This window comes from Kogia breviceps, chromosome 17 (genome assembly GCF_026419965.1).
Source record: "Kogia breviceps isolate mKogBre1 chromosome 17, mKogBre1 haplotype 1, whole genome shotgun sequence".
Taxonomy (NCBI): Eukaryota; Metazoa; Chordata; class Mammalia; order Artiodactyla; family Physeteridae; genus Kogia; species Kogia breviceps.
This window is the reverse complement of record NC_081326.1, coordinates 58,983,703-59,002,740: the sequence shown is the minus strand read 5'-3', so window position 1 is coordinate 59,002,740 and position 19,038 is coordinate 58,983,703. Positions and strand designations below refer to the sequence as shown.

The following is a 19,038-nucleotide window of genomic DNA, read 5'->3' as shown; positions in this document are numbered from 1 at the left end:
ATGGCATCTGTATGAGAGGACATTGTCTAAAGAAATCCCTCATGTGGAATTCTCACATCCCCAGAAGGGAGTCTGACTCAGGGCCAGACTAAGAACCATAGGAGACTCACAAGCACTGAAAAGATTATTAAAGATTATTGTGCTCCACTTCCATTTGTAATTAAAAAAAAAAACTCTAAAGTACAGAATAAATATAGAGAACTAAGACAAATATCTAACTTTACCTATGATGACTACTGAATGCTTGTTTTGAAATATCTCTATCAAATAATTTTAAGAATTGCCATTTTCTTCTCCTGCCTTCCTGTTGATGCACTAAATGCCTTTTTTTTTTTTTTTTTTTTTTTTAATAAATTTTACTTATTTATTTATTTATTTTTGGCTGTGTTGGGTCTTCGTTTCTGTGCGTGGGCTTTCTCTAGTTGTGGCAGGCGGGGGCCACTCTTCATCACGGTGCGTGGGCCTCTCACTGTCACAGCCTCTCCTGTTGTGGAGCACAAGCTCCAGACTCACAGGCTCAGTAGTTGCAGCTCACGGGCTCCAGAGTGCAGGCTCAGTAGTTGTGGCTCGCGGGCCTAGTTGCTCTGCGGGATGTGGGATCTTCCCAGACCAGGGCTCGAGCTCGTGTCCCCTGCATTGGCAGGCAGACTCTCAACCACTGCGCCACCAGGAAAGCCCACTAAATGCATTCTTAATCCTCTTGTTGGATAGTGCAGCCCCAAATATTCATGACCTACCAGTAATAATACCATCCTTAATTAACCAAGCCAGTAATTTCTAGATGTCATTTTATGATGCCTTAGGCTTTTACTAATACAATTAAAAGGGACTCTGGCATTCTAAATGCTAATATAATTATTTATATTTAATATGGACCAAAAATTTATAATACCTAGGACCTAAAAATCCCACTATAGATCTCAGGCTTTAAAATGGTGTATCTATTAAACAACATGCCTTTATTTATAATCACTCATGTTTTCATTTTTTTAATCAAAGATATTATTTGACTTCAGATCTGAGCCTCTGAGCAGCCTGAGATACTAACAGTTGACACTGTTTGAACAACCACTTTATGTCAGTGTATCAGCAAATACTTTATACGTTTTAAATCTTATACGTAATACATAAGTAAATCCCCAAATTACTACAGGCATTATTATTATACTCATTGTAATATGAGTAAACTGAGGCTCAGAGTGGCTAATTAATTTGATGCAGGTCACACAACAGAGCAGAAATTTGAATCCAAGGAGTTGGTCTCTTAACCATTATACTCTGCTAATTCCCAGTTTTCCCATACAGGTTAGCTGTCACAGTAGTCAGATATGCAAGGGCTGTCTATGCAGCCTTTGTTTTCTCTCTCTGTTTCTTTTCTTTCCATTTCTTTTTTTTTTTTTCTCTTTTTTTGAGAGTAAATTTATTATTTCCAACAGTCTAATGGTTTGAACCAGACCTGTACATCACAACAACTCAAAGAAGTGTTTTCAGGTACGTTTTTGCCAGGCCCAACCGCAGAGCTTCTGATTTGGCGCACTAAGGCAAGTAGATGCCTGTGTGTAGGTAAAAGATCCCTGCATAACTCTAACATGGACTCCTGAGGAAGAACACTGCATCAGGTCTTATTAGATACTGAAAGGAGGGCAGAAATTGCATCGCTACCTTAAAGGACCTGGACGAATCTAGGAACTCCAAGTGGTGTTAGAAAATTGGTCAACAAAAGCATATAACAACTTCAAAAATCTTGTGAATCCAGTCTAGATGGAAAGAAAACTTAACAGCAGAAATGTGGTACCTGGCTTGACACCTCATAGTAAACACCATGAAACTGGAAACAATCAACCACCCATGGTCCTTTGTAGCCCCTTTTCCTGAGTTATTACATGCCTTCACATTCATGGGAAGAAAAGTAGGGTGGAACCGAGCAAAAGAATAAAACTCTACATAAAAGAAAAAAAAAAAAACCCACTGGAAATACATTACGGTTGGAGTTAAACAGTCCCAGTCATTTAAAAATGGAGCAATCTCTTCAAAGAAAGAGCAATGGGAAATAAACCCATAACTTTTATTCACCTCTAATGCTTTCTGTTCTCCAGACAAGCTCTCACAATTCTGCAAAAGGGTTTAACAGTCTTAAAAAGACATGGTGAGAAGTTATTTTGAAGGATCGGTGTGTTGTGACATGCTCATACTAATTTTGCAGTCTCTCTGCATTACTTCATATGAATTATTTAAAATAACCCACACCCTACCAACACAATGACTTGCGTCTTCTTCCATTCTCTATTTAATATTCTTGTTGTTGTTGTTATAGTCAGAAGACAGCCTTCTGGCTTTCTGTTTTGTTTGTACTTGTGAGAAAGGCAAAGGAAGTTTTTTTAAAACTATGTTAATGTCTGCTTGTATATATAGTTGATTTTTTAAAAATGCACTACTTTAGTGTCCTTTTCTGCTTCCTTCTTGTGAGTTTCCATGTGTAATCAACAGACGCTAAGTACATCATTAGGACATACTAAATTTTTTCCATAGCCCTGGGGCCATCTTGCACTCTGTTTTTTTTCATTAGAGCCCCACACATGGTGTTTTCAGTAAATTTTCATTCCCTTGGATCTGGTCTTTTTCCACTGAACTCATATTTTCCCCTGATTTCCTTTTAGATTATATAACTGTTGCCAAATTAGACATGGTTTTTAAAAAAACACCACCACTACCTCTCCTGATGTTGAATTAGTATTTAATTTAGCCACCCAGTAGGAATATCAACAGTCACCCATTCAAGTGACAAAATTAAAAATTTTTTCATCCAGTCATGGCCTGGAAAGAATAACTGATTTTACTACTCAGTTACCTGACTTGACATTGATTTTCCATTTCCATGACAATGATCCCACCATCAGCAAATATCAATTGAATGCCTACAATTCAGAAAGCAAAGGGCGGTGCCAAGGTCTGAGTATGAGGTCCATTAATAACTCCCCACTCCTTCCTTTCCTGTTTGGAAGACATAGTTGGAGGCTTACCCAGCAACCACACCATTCCCCGCTTCCCCACTCCCCCTTCACGCGCACACTTCCTTCCAGCAGACAGAATCTGCCATGCAACATGGAGACTGAAAATGCCAGGTACATGCTTTCCCAGCCTCCCTTGTGTTTACAGCACCAGCCATGGCCATTGTGACCTGAAGGGAAGTCTGCTGAGACTGGGGTAAGAAACGGGGGAAACAGGGCAAAAGAACATGGTTCTTCTCTTTGATTAAATGGATTTTGAGAAAAGTTACCCCCTTTCAGCTTTTTAAGACACAATTGTTTTTTAAAAAAATGCTGAGGGATTAGGCAGCCATCTTGCAATCATGAAGGAAAAAGCTAAAGACCAGAAAGCACTGTTCTGAGGAGGACCAAGCCAAAATGCAAGAAAGAGATTGAGTTCTCAATGACATTTTGAGCCATGGCACTAAACCTGGAATTTTCCTGTCCCTGCAATTTATATTATGTGGAATAATGATTGCATTTCTTATCAAATCCATCTTCAAATGGCTAGTCTGTATTTTGCAGTTGAAGGTATCCCAATTAATATACCTGCTTAATTCTTCTTCCTTCAAAATTCAACTGAGACATCAATGCCCTATGAAATTTCCCTCAATAGCATCCTTGGCCCACCCCACAGCAACCTCACTCCCATCCCCATCCAGGTGGAACAAAATGACCCTTACTTTCAATTCCCATGTTACCCTGGCATACAGATGCTTATTTTCTTACAAAACTTAGGTTCTCAAAGCTCCCTCTCATTCACTAGCTCTCAAGTCCAATGCAACAGGGTCTAGTTGATGTGACCACCTGCCCCATCTGTTGGCAGCAGGCAGAGTTAAATGTCTTTACTAAGAGGGAGAATCTCTGCTCACACCTGGGAAGGAGAATGACAGTAGTTGAAAGTTCAGAAGCAGAGGAAATTCTTTGTTGCTCTATATTGAAGCCATAAATGTATCCGTCTCCTCTTCAAGATCATAAGCACCTTGAATGGATTGTGTCTTTCTGCAGAAAGTTTAGGAGTTTAGCACATAGTAGATCCTCAATAACTGCTTGTTAAAATGAGCTAATTATAGAATTTAAATGTTAAAGCTCAATGAAACCTTAGAGATTATTTAATATAACCTCCTAATTTTATAGGTAAGGATACTGAGGACTGGCAAGTTTAAATAACTTTCCCAATCTGTAAAGTAGGGGCAAAGCTAGAACTACTACCAAAATCTCCTAATCCAGTGTTCTTTCTATTCTACCAGAGGTATGAATGCATTTGTAATCTAGATGGACAGAAAGGATATCTTCAAGAACATAACTAAAAACGCATGCAGATACAATAATTGTCACATGTTGCTGCAAGAGGGGAGACAATGTTTTGGACTAGGATGGATGGGGAACATTAGCTATTACACATGTCAGGGAGCACAGTAGTATGGGGATTCTTGGACTTGTTGCCTTCACCTTTCGATATCAGCCTGTAGTGGGCATCCCTTACTTTCCAGTCTAAATTTGGAGAACATCCCATTTGTTCTCTCCACAGCACCTGCGACATTTTCACTTCTCTCAATTTACCACATAACACTGCACATTTATTTATGTGCTTATGTGTTCACTTGTTTGTTTAATTTGCATCCTCTCCAGAAGAGCGAAGGCCACGTCTATTTTGTTCCTGACTCTATATCCAGCACTTCACAGAGCCACTGATAATTAGTTGACACTCAGCATCTAATCAGTCATTAATTTATTCAGCAACATTCCAGGTGATCGGGGTACAAAAATGAAGAAGAAAGGCAAAAGTCCTGCCCTCTTGGAGCTTATTGTCTATTGGGGGAAGACAGAAATTAAGCACAATACTGCATATTTAAGGAATTTCAGATGCCACCAACTTGAAGATGCATTGTTACTTTTATGTGTGAACAAAGAAAAAGAGATCACAAACTTTGCCGTGCCATTGGTGTTTTTTGATGCATCATAACCTCAGAGAGTTCCTTGAATTGATGAATGAATTAGGTTGGAATTAGGTCTGGGGGGATAGTGGAATATCAGAGAAGTGGGTAGTCATAAAAAACTGATATATTAATCAAGAACGAACCTTGTATTTACAAGGTATGTAGTAACTTTGGTGGCAGATATAGCCTGACCCCAGCCCTGACAATCATTTGTTGTGTGGGCTTGAGCAAGTCCTTGAGTCTCAGTTTCCTAATTTGGAAAATGGGTACTATAAAATGTGACATTTCAGATCATGTATGTAAAAAGACCCTGAACTTAATGGAGACTCAATAAATGATGGTAGTTTTTATTACCTTTACCATGTTTACTCAGCAACTCCTCAGTTGAATTCTAGTTGATATCCTGTTTTGCTTATTTTAACTGTTGGACCCTCGTCTTGATTAGCCAGTTCTGGGCTTCCCCACCTCCCACCCCTCCCGCCCCCATGACTTCCCATAGACTCTGTGCTCATCTCGTGCACCTTCTGTTTCAAATTGTCACTTGTCTGTCTTCCCCACTAAATTATAAATTCCTTGAACATGTGAACCCTGACTTATTTATAGGCATCCATCTATTCACTCAACAAAACTTCTTTTGAGTGTCAACTGGCAATAGATTCAGAGACGATGACTGCTCCTTGGAGTACACAGGGAACATCCCATGGAATAAGCAGGTTAGCCCTCATCTTGGGCTTTCTCCATCACACTAGTTCATCTCTACCATAGGTGGTTACTCATCCAGTTTGATTTGGATGAGCTGTCCCAGCAGTCCCTTTCCATGGAAAGCTGTTAACTTTATAAGGTTTTAAAGAGACTGCAGATGTTTCTCAACACTTTTTTATGGGTGCCAGAATTTACATCCACCACTGCTCTGCGGAAGGATTGGCTTTTAGGTAACGCAAAACAGCAGGGGGGTGATTGAGCTGCCTGCTTCCTTCAGACAGGTGTGCCTCCGGGAGCATGAGATCAGCTGTAGGCCCGTGAACTGACATGCCAACCTGCAAAGTCACTTCTTTGAAAATGATTTAGCTTTTTTCATTACTTGAGAACTAAGCAGGGCATTAAAAAAACGTCCAAAACCAAACTCCTCATTGAAATTTTGAGGTCTCTCTAAGCAAAAATAACCTTTTCCTGGTTTCTCAGGTCAAGAAACCATTAGAAAGGAATCATCTCAGCTGCCCCAAAATGGTCTCGAGTCCAACCGCCAAGGCGCCAAAGCCAACACCACGTTGACGCAGATGGACAGCCAGCCAGAAAAGGTAGAGCGCCAGTGTTAGGCTCTCTCTACTCCTCCAGCCCGGGAGTGAAGGGACTGGAAGAAGGGAGGAGAGGAAGGCAGACCAAAAAAATCAACATAGTGCAACACGTCTCATAGTCAAGTCAGCCATGGCAGGGTCTTATAATGCTGGTCACCAGTTTTTGCATCGTGCAGACAGAGCCAGCTCCTGTATCAGATGAGCCACTTATAATCTTCCATCTTGGTACCTGCCCACAGGCCTCAAAGAATCAGACAAGGAACAGTTCTGATGAGAGTTGAAAATACCCTTTAACCTATAGACGCTTACTGTCAAATGCTGGATAATAGCTTGAATTCAGTTAAGCAGGAACAGCTAGCAGAATATAACGGAGCATGGAAGTTGTGAATCTAGAGTTCAAGCTCTTGCTTTCATTTCAAGTCTATTTCTTGCTAACTTTGCTACCTTGGACTGGTCTCTGGTCCTCTCTGAGTGCTACTTTCCTAATTTTTCTAATTTTCTAAGAGAAATATTTAACTGATCTACCTGTCAGTCATTGGTCAAAGGTTAAATGATTAAATGATCTCACGATATCCTGTTGCTTTAAAAGAACTGTACAGGGAATTCCCTGGAGGTCCAGTGGTTAGGACTCCTTGCTCTCACTGCCGAGGGCTAGGTTCAATCCTTGGTCGGGGAACGAAGATCCCACAAGTCTCGGGGCCATAAATAAATAAATAAACAAACAAACATTTAAAAAAGAATGGTACAAATGTTGGATTGTGTCTTATGGCTTAAATGATAAAATCAGAGGATATATCTAAAGTTAGCATGACAATATAGATATACTTTAGGAATAAGAACATCATTCTTATTTAAACTTCTGACGCAGTTTGGAATGGAAAGCAAATTTTGTTTCCAAACAAGTAGCTTTGCAAGGTGGTTCACAGGGGGTCCATGTTTTCCCATGCCCTTCCTCCTAATCCTTCTCTGGGAGCAAACAGGATAACCTTTTGATCTTTCTGCTTTATTGGCAATGTGTATGGTGTGGCTAGAAAAATATGAGGCAAAAATGAGGCAAGGAATGGCTCCTTTACATTTTGCACTGTCTTGCTTTAAGGACTCAGTGAAATAAGGTATGGAAAAAGTACTTCAAAAAGAATAAAGTGAAAAAAAATAAGAGTGAAAAAAATCATTTACAAATGATCTCTTAAGCACAGTTTTGATCATATGCTCAAAAACCCTTTGAGCCTCCACTGCCCATAAAACAGTAGCACCTGGCATTCAAAGTCAGCCACACTTCTCAGCCTCTTCCTTCTCTGCTGCTTTAGCACAAAGACAAGGTCCTCTCGCACCTGTGCCTCTCCCCTTCCCTCTGCTGGGACCACGCACCCTGCACCACCCATTCTTCCACCACCACTACCAACACACTCCACCCCTGCCCACATCTGGGCCTCCAGGAGCCTAGATTTTCCTGCTTGGAATCCATTTCCTTCTAATAGCTGCCTCTTAAAAGCCTGCTCATTTTTCGGGACTTCCCTGGTGGCCCAGTGGGTGGGACTCCACGCTCCCAATGCAGGGGCCCCAGATTCGATCCCTCCTTGGGGAACCAAATCCCGCATGCATGCCGCAACAAAGCCCGCATGCCACAACTAATACCCAGCGCAGCCTAAATAAATAAATCATAATTTTTAAAAAGCCTGCTTCTTTTTTTTTTTTTCAAAGCTCTTCTCTTTCAGGAAGCCTTTTCAGGTAGCCTCCCACTCCCTCCCCCCACACACCATCAATCCCATTTCAAATGTATCCTTCCTACCCCCTCAATTCCTAAAGACTTCATACCATACTCATATTATTATGCCTTCTGACCTCCTGTACCACTTCTTTGCTGTAATTTTTTTAAAGCGTGCGTAATAGTGTAAGCCAAGCTCTGATTAAGAGACCAGGTGATAAACTCCCAGAAGGCAAGGAAGACACCCGGACATCCACTTTCCATAGGTTTCCTCAGTGCTTGCACAGGATCGAACACTTTGCAGGCACTCCTGGATACGTACGCCTCAGCTGATTTGACTGCCATGGTCGCCGGGGGAGATTTTCTGCTTTAAATATCTAGTTTATACTTCTAAATAGGTAGTAACTGTAGCATGAACAGTCTTTGAAACTATAAAATCTCTCCTTTCGATGGCCTAGACAGCCGTGTCCACACAGCACAGGTACAATCATTCTAAAGGAATACCTCGGTGAATTTGATTACAGAGAAGTGCTGATGTTTGTGGAGAGCTTACTGCTTGCCAGACATTGTTCTAGGTGTCTCACACATATATATTCCCGTTTAATACTCAGAACAATCTTAAGAAATGAATACTGTGATTAGCTTCTACACTGTATAGATGGAGAAACTAAGACCCAGAGAAATGTAAGGACACAGAGCAAGGCAGCAAAGATTCAGATGCAAAGAGTCCAGCCTCAGAACCGGAGCTACACTCTGCTCTATTGTTTTTCATCTAAAAGCGCCCCAAATGACTTGACTACTTTTGCTACTAAACTGATCTTTATTCTAAGCTACCTAAACCTTATCTTACTTGAGTTTGAAGGGAAGGCCACAAAAACCCCCTCTTCCACACTTCCCACTGGGCCTGCCCCTTGGGACTTCTGCTTTTGTGTTCCTTTCATCTCCCCAACATCTAACAACCACTAAAGAAGCAGCAGAGCTTCCTTCAAATGTAAACTGTGGTAAGTACCAGGTTGTTTGGAACCCAAGGAGTTACTGAATCAGTCACTGTTTGCTGCTCCCTCTAACAAATATTTCTTTGAGATCCTTGAATGACTCAATCACACATCCCACACCTGCTGCCCTGAGATCTGAGCTGTGCTGGGAGTACACAGTGTCAAAGGGTGAGCTCAATTATAGACTCAGTTAGTACAATGATGCACTAGTGAGGAGAAAACAACCCTCATTGGATGGGTAACCTAGATGAGAACCCAGGAAATATAAATACTGAAACATGACAAATGATGATACAACAATATTATTACTAACCAAGGTACAAACATCTCTTTGAAACGGTGCCACAAAATGTTTCATCATATTCCAAATCAGTTTCCCTACTGGAGTCATAGGTCATGAACCTTCTGAAAGTGAATGCAAAATTTATGTGAACTTACATATGGTTTTTTTGGGCCAGAATTTGAAATCCCCAGTCATGAGGCTTTCTCCTGCCAAAAAGGTTCTCTCCTGCTGCACAGTGACTGGGGTTAGAACCACTAAGTCATGATGTCTAGGACCAGCTTTTGGTCCCACTGTGCAAAATCCTTTCAAATGGTCTGGTTTAGAAGTGCAAGTATGTCTGTGCCTCTACTGGAACTCCTCCCAGCAGAAGCAACATGTCTTTTAAGAGAAAAAAATCATAACACAGATAATGTCCTTCCTACCAGGACCCAAAAGGTGACCTTGACTGTTCTCAGGTTCTATTGACTACATGATTCTTATTGACTGCCACGTGGTACCTACAGAAATAGGAACCTTCAAAGCCCATTTCAGGTACTAGAGGAGGAACTGTAGTGACAGAATTTGTAAATGAAACTGCTTTTCATTAACACATTGCTTACATTCCTCCAGAGCCAAATCCATCCTTTCTCTTCTATCATAGTCTAAGCTATTCCCGGTACACAACTCTTTTCTCTGACACTCCCTTGCTCTGAGTCCCTGTTAGTATGTCTGAAATTTATTTTCAAATATTTTGGCACAGTGTGATGTTATATACACATTAGTCATGTTAATCTACCCTGTACATGTAGACAGTTGATTTAACCAGGATTCCCACTTTCCAGAGGGTGAATTAGCATTTCAACAGAAGGTCCACATTCCAGGAATTCAGCGCTGTCCATCCTCCAGCAACACCAAAGACTTCCTTCCTTAGCATAATGGTGGTAAAATGGGCTCTCATGGGTGAAATCATAGGTATTTAAGTCACGGGATTGGCTAAAGCATGCATTCTCAGTGGGAGACATATATTCCGCAAGTGGGCAAAATATGTTTCGTTGGGGAGCAGTAAAAAAAGCTTGAAATATTGCGAGGGTTTCACATTCTTCCAAAGCACAACCCTACCTGAAAACATCGTATGCCTTAGTATTTAATTTCTCTCAAGATAAATTGACTTAAAAATTTCTCCTTTGGGTGTAGTAATGAAAAAATATGTGGAGGAACATCTGGCTAAAATATTTTAACACCCTCTACACCCTGTAGGAATACAGAATATAGCCAATTCTCTGTCCTTTATTTTTAGGATCAGTGAGTATGTTACCTCTAGGCTTGTCGTATGTGACCTTTATAATGTTGAGGTACATTCTTTCTATACCTAATATGCTGAGAGTTCTTACTATGAAAGGATGTTGAATTTTTGTCAAACGTTTTTTTCTGCCTCTATTGAAATGATCATATAATTTTTATCTCTCATTCTGTTCATACCGTGTCCCATTTATTGATTTGCATATGTTGAACCATCCTTCCATCCCAGGGACAAATCCCACTTAATCATGTTGAGTCCTTTTAATGTGCCATTGAATTTGGTTCGCTAGTATTTTGTTGAGGATTTTTGCATCTATACGCATCAGGGATATTGACCTGTAATTTTCTTTTCTTGTAATGTTGCCTGGCTTTGATGGCAGGGTAATGCTAGCCTCATAAAATGAGTTTCAAAGTGTTCCTTTCTCTTTAACTTTTGGGAAGTGTTTGAGAAGGACTGGTATTAATTTTTCTTTAAATATTTCGTAGAATTAACCTGTGAAGCCATCTAGTCCTGGGCTTTTATTTGTTGGGAGATTTTTGATTACTGATTTAATCTCCTTACTGGTAATTGGTATGTTCAGATTTTCTATTTCTTCCTGATTTTGTCTTGATGGGTTGTATGTTTCTAAGAAGTTTTCCATTTCTTCAAGGTTGTTCAGTGCGTTAGCGTACAATTGTTCACAGTAGCCTCTTAACGATCATTTGTATTTCTTTGATATCGGTTTTTATGCTTAATAGTGAAATGTTAAAAGCCTTTTCTCTAAGATCAGAAACAAGACAAGGATGTCCACTCTCACCACTTCTATTTAACATAGTACTGGAAGTCCTAGACACAACAGTTAGGCCAAAGTAAATAAATAAATACATAAAAGGCATTCAAATTGGAAAGGAAGAAGTAAAATGATCCGTTTGCAGATGGCATGATCTTATAAACAGAAAACCCTAAAGACGCCACCAAATAGCTGTTAGAACTAATAAATAAATTCAGTAAAGTTTCAGGATATAAAATCAGCACACAAAATCAGTTGCATTTCTATATACTAACAATGAACTATCTGAAACTAAGAAAGAAATCCCCTTTACAATAACATCAAAAACAACAAAAGTATTTAGAAATAAAATATTTTTAGTATCAATGCCCTGGATTTGATCCCTGAACTGTCCTGTATTCTACCTCTGATTCTAGGAATACTTGTTTGCCTGATGGAGACATTGTTGCTAAGTCCTGCCACCGGACACTGCATGGTCTGGCCCTGCCCACCTCTCTGAGCACATATGGTTTAAACCTCCCTCTCATTCCCTTAGCTTTAGCCCACTGACATTTCTCACCTGCGTTACTACACTTGCTCTTTGCTCTACCTGGAGGGCTTTGGTTCCACCTCCCAGAATATGCAATGCCCTCATCATTCCATTGTCTGATCAGAAGTTGCTTCTTTAGAGAGCCTTTCCCTAAGAAACTCAGCTAGGGACTTCCTTGGTGGCGCAGTGGATAAGACTCTGTTCTCCTGACACAAGGGGCTCAGGTTTGATCCCAGGTCAGGGAACTGGATTCTACTTGCTTGCCACAACTAAGAGTTTGCATGCCACAACCAAGAAGCCCACATGCCGCAACTGAGGAGGCCGCGAGCTGCAACTAAGACCCGGCACAACCAAATAAATAAATAAATATTTTAAAAAATCTATAAAAAAAGAAACAGCTAAAGTAGCCCCTTTCTAGGCACGCATCATTACACTAACTTGAATTATGGACTTCAACCCTCTTATCACTCTCTGAAACTGGCCTATCACCATCCAAAGCGTTTATTTCCTGATTTATTTCATTACTCTCTCTCCTCAACCTGACTGAAATCTTCTGAAGTGTGGTAGCTATTTCTGTCTATATCGGGGGTGCAGTGTCTGGCACCTACTAGGTACTAAGTACTTTATCATTTATTTGTTGAATAAATAAATGATAAAGTACTTTATGTGGACTGAAACTGGTTATGTTAATAGTGCCCTGTCAGCTGAATATTAAAAACTTCATCCCCCTGTTAAGCTTAATATTCGCCTACAGATGCTCCTTTAGGTTAAGTCTTTTCTAGGCAAACTCTTGTTTCAGGAAGCAATTCTCTCTCGCAGGCTAGTTTTTCTGAAAATTATCACATCAAAACTTTTGTTTCTAAAGGTTTGTTTCAGTTAAAGGAGGGGACTTTCCCAGGTAGAAGCACCTAAGTGACTACTAAGAATTCTTATCTATCATATTTTCATTAGCCAGGTGCAGACAAATTGCACGGGGGTTGGGGGAGGGGGAGAATCTTTGAATTGACACTAGAGATGATCAAATTTCCTGAAGGACTTCTGAAGAGGAAACTCTGAGTAGGCAGGCAGTATTTTCTAACACTCTTCTGATATGCAGATATCGATATATTTTTTCAGAAGCCTTCAGGTGAGTGGTTGTTTGGGATATGCATCCCTGTTTAATTATGGAACCCATTTCCTGGGACTGAGTAGACACTAGATGGGTATCTAAGTTTCAGAAAACCCCGGTTGATGTGACTGGAGCTATTGGCAGACAAGGTCAAAGTGTTTATAAGCAAGGAGTTAAGTTTCTTCTTCTGGCTGTAGAGGAATGACAGGCGCCATGTTTCGGTCTATTGAGATTTTGTTTTTCTTTTTCCAAACTTCCCCACCCAGAATTAACATGAATTTGGCACTGTCTGGACAGAAATTTCAAACAGAAAATTGTGATGGGTTTTGCATGCACGGAAAGGCTTGATATATATTCTCCTCTGTTCCAGCAGGCAGGGTATATACTATGCTATTTAACATAATTGAGCTCTACTATTAAGAACCTTTATCAAAGAATGTACAAGATTTTCCCCCTGCTAGTAGCTTGCCAACCTCATACAGAGAAACCAGAATCTGAGAATGGGTAATGCATTTTGGAAGGAAATATAATCATAAAGTGAAACCGCCTGAACTGTGGAGGTTATTTTCTTAGACTGAAGGGGGAAAAGAGAATCCAGAAAAGGAGGAAAAAAGAAATTTGAGGGAGAGAGAAAGTGTGACTTTACAGTTCTGTATTCATAATATTTAGTGCACACTCTAGCAAGTATTGCAAAAGTCTAAATTCCCTTGAAAATTCATCATGTGACTATAAATTCTAAAAGAGGGGAATAGAGCTATGCTGCTATGGATTGAATTGTGTTCCCCCAAATTCCTTTGTTGAAGTCCTAACCCCCAATGCAAACTATAATTGGAGACAGGGCATTTAGCAGGTAAATTAGGTTAAATGAGGTCATAAGGGGGCTGGTTCTATAGAACTGCTAAGAAGAGGAAGAGAGAGATATATCTCTCTCTGAACACACACAAAGAAGAGGTCATGTTAGCACGTGGCGAGATAGTGGCCACCTACAAGTCAGCAAAAGAGGACTCACCAGAAGCTGATACCCCAATATCAAACTTCTGGCCTCCAAAACTCTAAGAAAATACATGTCTGCTGTTTAAGCCAGGGGTCCCCAACCCCTGGGCTGCAGGCGGGTACCAGTCTGCGGCCTGTTAGGAACCGGGCCGCACAGCAGGAGGGAAGTGGCGGCCGAGTGAGCGAAGCTTCCTCTGCCCTCTCCATCACTCCCCATCGCTCACCTTCCCGCCTGCACCACCTGCCCCATCCCGTCCATGGAAAAATTGTCTTCCACGAAACTGGTCCCTGGTGCCAAAACGTTCGGGGACCGCTGGACTTTAAGCCACCCAATCTATGGTATTTTGATACGGCAGCCCAAGCTAAGACAAATTTCCCACCCTCCACTTCTCCTGGTGGGCTGATAGAAGTTGCTAAGCCCTGAATCATAAATGAGGCAGCTTTCTTTCTAGAGCTCGAAAGAGCAGGCTTCCCGCTTAAAGAGTGCAGTGCTCCTTCCAACGCTATGTGACATGGGTTACAGGGAGTAGTATTATTATAAGTTATCCCTCTCGCGCACACACACACAAAGTGGTAAGATTACTACTAAGAATAGTAAGGTATTTGGGAGACAGTCTGCCAATACCTATCAAAATGTAAAATACATATACCAAAAAATTGGGACAAAGGTCCCGATTACATTTCAAAGAGTTTATCCTTAAAAAGTCCACTCACCTAAACGTGCAAAGATGGACACATAAGAATACTCACTGCCACATGGTTTGTAATAGAAAAATACTGGAAGCAGCTGAATTGTCCATCAGTAGAGCACTAGTTAAGTAAATTACGATATAGTCATACGCTAGAGTATTGTACTACAGTGAAAAAGAATGGGACATGTGTATGTATGTCTGTGGCCATCCTCAGTCGGTTTACCCTCACAAATCATCCCCCTGTTCTCCTCTGTAGCACGGGAGAGCCCACCATCTTATGTTGCATCCCAGTGTCCGCAGGTACCTGCCTGTGCTTGGCCAATGGAAAGCTCCTGAAGGAGACTTGAGGGGCAGAACTTCTGACTGCAACTCTGTCTCCATAGAGCTCAGATCCCACTGGACAGAGCCACTGTGGCTCCAGCTTCCTTCTGGTGAGACAAGCCCCCAACCCTTCCCTTTGACCCACCACGGTAGGGAGGTAATAGCTTTATGCTGTTGCTCACGTCTTGGTTGCCTCATCATCCTCTGTTTGACTTCTCAGCGATTCTATAACCTGTGTAACCAATTCCATGTATTAAGTTCTCTATTTTGAAGCCCTCAGACACAGGGCTGGTATGCAACAGAAACAGGATCAAGTGGCGAAGCAATCTTTGGAACACTGTAGTGTATGCTTCTTTCTGCTCGAAACAACAGGATATCTATCCATAAACATGTATTTGTATATGATCTGAACAATCATACAAAAATCATTAATAGTAGAAGCTTCTGTAAATGGGCAGTGGAGGTCTGAAGCGAAATGGAAATTTACCCTCCACTGTATATGTGTTAATACTATTTGAATTTTTACCATATGCAGGCATTTTAAAAAGCTTAAACTTAGTTAAGCTAATAAAAAATACTTTTCCATTTATGCTGTGATTTTTAGTTTAAGAGGGCTTTTCTCTTTTATGACTATGTTTGGACCTATGACCCTGAGGCTGACAGGATGAAGGTCAGAGAATTTCTACCCCACAGAAGCTATAATGATCATGTCACTCCCGTGCTTAAACCCTCCAGTGCCTCCTATGGTTTTTTGGAGAAAGAATAGAATCAATTACACTTTGCAGGCTGACCACTGTCCACTCATCTCTGCAGCCTCTTCCAGCCCAGGCAGCACCTTGCTCTTCGTGTACCAGCCTTACTGGGCTTCTCCTAGTTGCTGGAAATTACAACTCTCTTCCTCTCACCTCGAGGTCTGCTGACACCCTGTCCTTCCTGCCCAAGGGCTATCTTTTCACTCCTAGTTAACCTACATGAGATGCGGCTTAAAATCATACTGGCTGAGTTGCTCCAACTGTAACTTATTTCTTTCCATGTATTTATATTTGTGTGATTGTTTGATTAATACCAGCTTTCAACGAAAGGGTTATTTTAACGAATGACTGACAATGCTGAAGTCACACTGCCCTTGAGTGGGAAACCATAACTAGCCCTTACTGACCCCTGGCAACACTTCCAGATCCTTAAGCAATGGGTGACTTACTCAAGCAGAAAGTGCTTGCCTTTCTTGCACGTTATTTTTAAAGCAAGTACATGTCCATTTCTGTACAGAGTCTATAGCACCTTGAAAGTCAAATAGCTCTGTGTAGAATATTAATAGTTAAAATTGTGTTTGTTGGGCTTCCCTGGTGGCGCAGTTGTTGAGAGTCTGCCTGCTGATGCAGGGGACGCGGTTTCGTGCCCCGGTCCGGGAAGATCCCACATGCCGTGGAGCGGCTGGGCCCGTGAGCCGTGGCCACTGAGCCTGCACGTCCGGAGCCTGCGCTCCGCAGCGGGAGAGGCCACAGCGGTGAGAGGCCCGCGTACCGCAAAAAAAAAAAAAAAAAAAAAAAAAAAAAATTGTGTTTGTTAATGAAGAAACGGGCAAACATTAATAAAAGAAAATCAATAGGCTAACTGCATATTTCTCCTCTTTTCTTTCTGTTCCTTCTCCTACAAGATCAGAAAAAGATTTAATAACGATGAAATAACAAGGAATATGTTCTTGTTCTTTTAGTAATAACCTTTCCTCTATGTAACCTCAGAACTTGTATTTCCAGTTTTCAGGTGTGGGAGCTCAGGTGTCATATGTTCTAGACATTCAATCAGTCACTTCAGAGCCCACTGTGTGCCTGGTCTCCCAAAGGACCTAAATCAATCCCTGTCCTGAGTTTCAGGCATTTCTGTTATAATGTTGATTATAAATGGCCTCCTGTATCAGGTGCTTCGCGGCTATGCTAAAGAGTGGAAGCGTTTTCCTCCTGGGCTTCCCAATATTCAGGCACCATTTCTTTAAGCCATACAAATGGCTGAAACCGAAGCAAGGACCATCAGAAATACGTGCCCTGAAAATATGTTCAACATGGGGACAAACTCAAGAGTTCAGGGAAGAGAAGATGAAGGTTATCTGATTAGGTGTCACCTAGAAAGTCAGCATCACACGTCTCTGGTGCCCAGAAACAGAAGGTTAAATTTATGGGACACTCTGTTCAGTGGCCCCTGCCAGTAAAGGATCTGTCACAGGAAGATGGATATAGTCTGTCTGCCAAGTGAATGTTCAGATGTTTCCACTTGGATTCAGTCCCGAATGCCCGGGTCCCTTCCAATCCAGGCTTAAGGTGAACTCCAGCTGCTGAGTGTTCAGGGCCTGCTGCCCACTGTAGTGGGTCACATGGGAAGAGGCAGGGGGACTGGCCAGATTGATCCAAGGATATAACAAACGACGCGACGGATAACTCGGAGTGTCTGTTTCCTGGCAATGGGTGATTAATGAACAGTCCACGGTCAGGCCCCCACATGCACAGTCAATACACAGACTATTTTGTGACTCTAGACAAATGGTGCCCCGGCTTTTCCCAAGATGACAGAGAATTACACTCTCTCCCTCCCTCTCTCTCTCTCTCTCTCTCTCTCACACACACACACACACACACACACACACCACCACCACCACCACCACCACCACCACTATTACTATTATTTATCAAATAGTTACAGGGAGGCCAGATGCTGAGCTAAAAGTTTCAAGGAATATCATAGGAAAATATATGATTCCTGCCCTCAGGACCTTGTAGTCCTGACTTAACCTTGTGCTTGTATAAATGTCTCTACTAGCACCTCGGATAAGAATAATAATAATAGCTAGAGTTAGTGAGCACTTACTTCGTGCTAAACACTATGTTGAGTGATTTACATGTTTTATCCAATTTAATCCTCATAATAACCCTTATAATCCTGAGGGCAGTATGATTTTTATCCTCACTATACTGATTTAAGACACCAAACAGAAACACAAATAAGTTAGTTAAAACTTGCCTGGGGTCATAGGGCCAGGATGTAGTAGATCTGGGGTTCAAGTATAGGAGTCAGTCTGGCTCTAAAGCCTGGTATCTTACTTACTCCCCGAGAACAATTAGCGCTGTTAATTTAGTACATATTTCCTATGGGCCAGGCACTGTGCTGAGTTATCTTACATGCATTCCTTTATTTAGTGCTCACAATTAGTGATTCATCTCATTTATGGAATACTTTTAAAAATGCTTTCATTTGCTCCTTCCCACATTTCTGTAATAGCAGTACTATTTTTATCTACAGATGAGCAAACTGAGGCTTAGGCCGTCATAAAACTTTCCCAGGGTTAACGCTGCAGGATTCAACCCTTGATCAGTTTTCTCCAAGGCTTGACTCCTGCTCATTAGCGTTATATAACAGTTCAAGGAAAATGCCTTTAGATAGTATCCCAGACAAGCATTATCCTGAGAAAGACAGTAATACTGCCATTTATATAGTGCTTTACTGCTAACACTCAAATTTACTTGAGTCCCATGGTCAGTCTAAGTGCTAGTAGCTCAGATTGTAGATGTCAAACTGAAGTTCAAAAGCTGAGGGGCAGGGCTTCCCTGGTGGCACACTGGTTAAGAATCCGCCTGCCAATGCAGGGGACACGGGTTCAAGGCCTGGTCCAGGAAGATCCCACATGCCTCGGAGCAACTAAGCCTGTGCCCCACAACTACTGTGCCTGCACTCTAGAGTCTGCAAGCCACAACTGCTGAGCCCACGTGCCTAGAGCCCGTGGGCTCTAGAGAAGCCACCGCAATGAGAAGCCGGCGCACCGCAATGAAGAGTAGCCCCCACTTGCCGCAACTAGAGAAAGTCCCTGTGCAGCAACAAAGTCCCAACGCAACCAAAAATAAAAATAAATAAAATTTTAAAAAATGAATAAAATCTATCTTAAAAAAAGAAAAGCTGAGGGGCAGGTCTAGAGTCATACCACTTTGTCCCCACTCCCTGACCTTCATTCATTCACTAGCTCACTTAAGTAACCACCATGCTCTGGAGAGAGAAAGCTGAATAAGACCTTCTGTCTTCTGTAATTCACAGTCAAAGCAGAAGAGATGAATTCTTTC

At 41.5% G+C, this 19,038-nt stretch overlaps 1 protein-coding gene across 15 annotated transcripts in view; it reads right to left on the bottom strand.

Moving 5' to 3' along the window:
* COLEC10 (collectin subfamily member 10) overlaps positions 1–19,038 on the bottom strand; it is a 432,701-nt gene that overhangs the window by 123,101 nt on the left and 290,562 nt on the right. The gene's annotated exons all lie outside the window — the stretch shown is intronic.